The sequence below is a fragment of the Anomaloglossus baeobatrachus genome, chromosome 1 (genome assembly GCF_048569485.1).
Source record: "Anomaloglossus baeobatrachus isolate aAnoBae1 chromosome 1, aAnoBae1.hap1, whole genome shotgun sequence".
Lineage (NCBI taxonomy): Eukaryota > Metazoa > Chordata > Amphibia > Anura > Aromobatidae > Anomaloglossus > Anomaloglossus baeobatrachus.
In genome coordinates this window covers 964,888,604-964,894,603 of record NC_134353.1, presented here as the reverse complement: position 1 = coordinate 964,894,603, position 6,000 = coordinate 964,888,604, and positions in this window count along the sequence as shown.

Sequence of the window (6,000 nt, the reverse complement as noted above, 5' to 3'; positions counted from 1 at the left end):
TGTGGCGACCAGGTCCTAGGGCGCCACACTCCCCCTTAGTTAAATTCAGTACTCCCGGACTGTAGAAACAAAACATAACATGTCATACATTTCATCCCAATATGGGAGGCACATTCTCTTTAACGTTACAATCTTAAACATTTCTATAAGAGTCCAGTGTGGCTCCCTGCCGGGTGTCCATTACACCTGGGGGTCGGCTCCTGGCCCCAGGCTCGGCCCATTTAAAGGACAGCGTCGTGCAATGTGGCCCGCCTGGTTGCAGTTGCGGCAGATCGGTTGTCCTGTTGAATCGTACCGGTCTGTGTCTCTGCCTCGGGTCGGCGGAATCCTTCTCTGTCGCATCCATGGGACGTCCTCTGGGCTGGAGGCCAACTCGATTTTCGCAGGCGAGGGGGTCATTTGTAGAGACTGCACGGTCTTGGCAAGGGCAGCCACAGTCTTGGTCAGCTCCTGGACCTGTTGTCTGAGCTCCGCAGTGGGATCCTTATCCAGGGACTGCGCCTCAGCCCCTGCAGTGGCTCGTGTTGCAGGCACCACCCCGGGGTACGTGATAGCAGGAGGCCGGAGGGGTACTGGGTCATTCGGCGTAGATTCTCTCAGTACCCTGATGGCCTGGTCCTTAAACTTGGCAAAGTCCAGAGCAGGGTTCTGCAGGACCAGGATACGCAGCTGGGTCCTGTGGGCATCTGACAGGAGCCCCTCTATGAACTGCTCAGTTAGGAGTTTGTCTTCTTCACGTACACTCTCTGGGTCCACCTGTTTAACTGCTTTCAGGGCCTCTTGCAGGTTTAGGGCATAGTCCCTTATGCTGTCTGTGGCCCGCTGCTTGCACCCAAAGAATCTCATCTTTATCTCTGCTGCGGTGCGAGTGTCAAACGTACTCTTTAGCTTGGCCAGTATCTGGGCTGCTGTCCCTTTATCTGTATCAGGCCATGACTTCGCTTCACGCTGGGCTGCGCCGGCTAGCTGTCCCATTAATATGCCCACCTTCTGGCTCTCAGTCAGCGGATACACCCGGAATAAGCTGTGCAGGCTTTCTCTGAAGTCACTCAAGGTATGGGACTCCCCGGAGTATTGCGGCAGCCATTCTGCTCCCGGTATGTATGGCATGGTGATCGGCATTACCGGCGCTACAGTGGGGGCCGGGGCGACGGCGACTGGGATTGCTTCTGCTGGTGCTGCGGCGTCTCGGGCTATGGCAGCCACCTGCCCTCCCTCTGAGTCGGACATCTTCCTCCCCCTTAGTGAACCTTACCAGGCTCCGTTCACTTTTCCAATTTTCTTCCGGGTCGCGCGGGGTTAACAGCGCTCTGCTCTGATGGCGCGCTCCCTTCGCGCTCTTTGTCAGGCACGCCCCCCTTCTTCCTGCGCTCGGCGAGGCTAATGGCGGCGGTGGTCTGCAGCCAGTACACAATCTTTTAAGCACAATTCCGGCAGGCGCACAGTACCCGGTGGGACCGGGCACGAAATCCTGTTCGTGACGCCAAAAGTTGACTCGCCCACCCCAGGGCTATGGGACACCCGGTGCCGGGCTGGACTAGTCCGGTGGTAGTCAGTGGTGGCTGGGCCCGGCTCCGTGGCCCTGGTGGGTGTCAGTAGAATATGTGGCTTGCTTGTTAATGGTTGTGTTCGTGACGCCACCTGTGGTATGCGGCTAATAAGCCGCCGCTGCTGTGTGAGGCCTCCGGGATGATATTATGGCAGCTATGATGGTACTGCTCCCCACAGGTGGAGCAATGCCCGGGGCACAGTTGGTGCTTGTGAAAGTCTATGGTGCTGTGTGACTACCACGGTGCAGGGCCGACAGGCGAGGAAAGAACCAGGCACAAACAACAGTCTCTTTACCTTTTCCTCTTTTACTCTGGGAACAGTCCAGTCCTGGGAGACCGTTACAGGTGGTGATGGGGATCCGGTCGGCCTGGAAGTACTTGGGGTGATCTTTCTGGCCAGCTGAGTATGAGGCCTACTCCTGTACCTTTCTTGGTGATGATAGGACCCTGCTTCTCTGAATCCAGCAATGGCCCTCTTCGCTGCTGGGACCAATAGCACGTCCCTTCCCTCTGTAGGTGGCTGCGCAGGCCCACTCCCTGGTGCTTCTCCGCTGGGGTCCACACCGGGCCCTGATGCTGCAGCTGTACCTTGGATGTGTCTGGGCCAGGGGCTTGCAGCTCCCCTGCCCTTCGGATTCGGCTACCAGGGACGGATTTTATACCCTGGCAACCACAGACTCCGATGTCCGAGTCTCTCTGCTGCCTCTCAGCTACTCCTGCTTCTCTGGGCCAAACTGCTCCAGCTCTCGGCCCCAGATTCACAGGACAGCTCACTCTGTGTCTGTTCACTTCTGCTGCTCCCTACAGACTAACTAACTCCTCCCCCAGGTCAGGCTTAAGGAAGCTCCCTGAAACTTCAGGTTCAGAGCTCCCCCTACTGGCCTGAGGGAGAAACTGCGGTGGATGTTAACTTACTGGCCAGTAGATTTCCCCATTACCTCCAGGCTCAGCATTAACCCTCAGGAGGGCAATGCCGTTGTGGCGACCAGGTCCTAGGGCGCCACAGATGTCCTCTAGAATGATACAAAGTTTGTTGAGGAAGTTCTAAGGATTCATGGTGGGCTGTGGTCACGTCAGTTGTAGCTTGTGTGGCTGCTTCTCTGGCTGGCACCTCAGTAGAGCTGGACTTTCTCCTTGCACTTCTTGGTGTCTCTCTGGTTAGATGGTCGGGCTCTTTTCTCTGTCCCTTGTTATTCTGGTTCTGTAGTTTCCTTCCTGGTTTGTAAGCAGGATCAGAGGCCGTGCTGCGCTTTGCTCTTTTCCTAGAGGTAACGGAAGGACTTATGATCCTATTGTGAGTCCTATTGGCCATTTCAGAAGTTAGTCTCTCAGGAGGTCTTGATCTTCTTAGAGTTTGATGTTCAGAAAGTTCAGAAGGGACAGATGCTGTATCCCGGGCATTCTTCAGCAATTCGTCTAGCTGGGCCTGAATCCATTCGGGCCTACATGTCAAAGCCGCGGCCTGAACGCTCTTCAGCAAGGCATCCATACTGCTTGTTCAGTCTTTAAGTCCAGGACAAAGGAATGACACCTTAACATGGGACCTATTTCTTATATGGCCCCTGCCCCCATCTCTCCTCCTGCTCGCCCACCACCACATTCCTTAGGTAAAAACCCCCATCCCTTACTCCTTAACCCTTTCCTGGATCTATCACTGCCTCAGTCATGTACGTTACGTCTATCTGCCTTCACTCTGCTGGACAGGAGAAGTGGTACTGTGCAGTGTATATATACAGAATAATACAGATACTGAGGATTACATCCAGTATACAGGACAGGAGAAGTGGTACTGTGCAGTGTATATATACAGAATAATACAGGTACTGAGGATTACACCCAGTATACAGGACAGGAGAAGTGGTACTGTGCAGTGTATATATACAGAATAATACAGATACTGAGGATTATACCCAGTATACAGGGCAGGAGAAGTGGTACCGTGCAGTGTATATATACAGTATAATACAGATACTTAGGATTACACCCAGTATACAGGACAGGAGCAGTGGTACTGTGCAGTGTATATATACAGAATAATACAGACACTGAGGATTACACCCAGTATACAGGACAGGAGAAGTGGTACTGTGCAGTGTATATATACAGAATAATACAGATACTGAGGATTACATCCAGTATACAGGACAGGAGAAGTGGTACTGTGCAGTGTATATATACAGAATAATACAGGTACTGAGGATTACACCCAGTATACAGGACAGGAGAAGTGGTACTGTGCAGTGTATATATACAGAATAATACAGATACTGAGGATTATACCCAGTATACAGGGCAGGAGAAGTGGTACTGTGCAGTGTATATATACAGAATAATACAGATACTGAGGATTACACCCAGTATACAGGACATGAGAAGTGGTACTGTGCAGTGTATATATACAGAATAATACAGATACTGAGGATTACACCCAGTATACAGGACAGGAGAAGTGGTACCGTGCAGTGTATATACAGAATAATACAGATACTGAGGATTACACCCAGTATACAGGACAGGAGAAGTGGTACTGTGCAGTGTATATATACAGAATAATACAGGTACTGAGGATTACACCCAGTATACAGGACAGGAGAAGTGGTACTGTGCAGTGTATACAGTTAGGTCCAGAAATCTTTGGCCAGTGACACAATTTTGGCGAGTTGGGCTCTGCATGCCACCACATTGGATTTGAAATGAAACCGCTACAACAGAATTCAAGTGCAGATTGTAATGTTTAATTTGAAGGTTTGAAGAAAAATATCTGATAGAAATTGTAGGAATTGTCACATTTCTTTACAAACACTCCACATTTTAGGAGGTCAAAAGTAATTGGACAAATAAACGAAACCCAAACAAAATATTTTTATTTTCAATATTTTGTTGCGAATCCTTTGGAGGCAATCACTGCCTTAAGTCTGGAACCCATGGACATCACCAAACGCTGGGTTTCCTCCTTCTTAATGCTTTGCCAGGCCTTTACAGCCGCAGCCTTCGGGTCTTGCTTGTTTGTGGGTCTTTCCGTCTTAAGTCTGGATTTGAGCAAGTGAAATGCATGCTCAATTGGGTTAAGATCTGGTGATTGACTTGGCCATTGCAGAAGGTTCCACTTTTTTGCACTCATGAACTCCTGGGTAGCTTTGGCTGTATGCTTGGGGTCATTGTCCATCTGTACTATGAAGCGCCGTCCGATCAACTTTGCGGCATTTGGCTGAATCTGGGCTGAAAGTATATCCCGGTACACTTCAGAATTCATCCGGCTACTCTTGTCTGCTGTTATGTCACCAATAAACACAAGTGACCCAGTGCCATTGAAAGCCATGCATGCCCATGCCATCACGTTGCCTCCACCATGTTTTACAGAGGATGTGGTGTGCCTTGGATCATGTGCCGTTCCCTTTCTTCTCCAAACTTTTTTCTTCCCATCATTCTGGTACAGGTTGTTCTTTGTCTCATCTGTCCATAGAATACTTTTCCAGAACTGAGCTGGCTTCATGAGGTGTTTTTCAGCAAATTTAACTCTGGCCTGTCTATTTTTGGAATTGATGAATGGTTTGCATCTAGATGTGAACCCTTTGTATTTACTTTCATGGAGTCTTCTCTCTACTGTTGACTTAGAGACAGATACACCTACTTCACTGAGAGTGTTCTGGACTTCAGTTGATGTTGTGAACGGGTTCTTCTTCACCAAAGAAAGTATGCGGCGATCATCCACCACTGTTGTCATCCGTGGACGCCCAGGCCTTTTTGAGTTCCCAAGCTCACCAGTCAATTCCTTTTTTCTCAGAATGTACCCGACTGTTGATTTTGCTACTCCAAGCATGTCTGCTATCTCTCTGATGGATTTTTTCTTTTTTTTCAGCCTCAGGATGTTCTGCTTCACCTCAATTGAGAGTTCCTTAGACCGCATGTTGTCTGGTCACAGCAACAGCTTCCAAATGCAAAACCACACACCTGTAATCAACCCCAGACCTTTTAACTACTTCATTGATTACAGGTTAACGAGGGAGACGCCTTCAGAGTTAATTGCAGCCCTTAGAGTCCCTTGTCCAATTACTTTTGGTCCCTTGAAAAAGAGGAGGCTATGCATTACAGAGCTATGATTCCTAAACGCTTTCTCCGATTTGGATGTGAAAACTCTCATATTGCAGCTGGGAGTGTGCACTTTCAGCCCATATTATATATAACCTCCACTCAAAAATATTATGTATTGCAAAGTGTGCACAGTACCAACATTCCAAGCTGTACTATTGAAAAAATGAGATTTTTGGCAAAAAATTGCAATTTTTCGAGCCACCCCGCCAACGTCACGGCAAATCTCCTGGGGCAGTCCTAACACTAAAATATTTTTATTTAAAGTGTGCCATGTGGCCTCACATATGCAAAATTAGGACTGCACAGCACGTACCTTGTGCTTTTCAGTCACCGTCTCCATGACTGATTCATGGTTGTG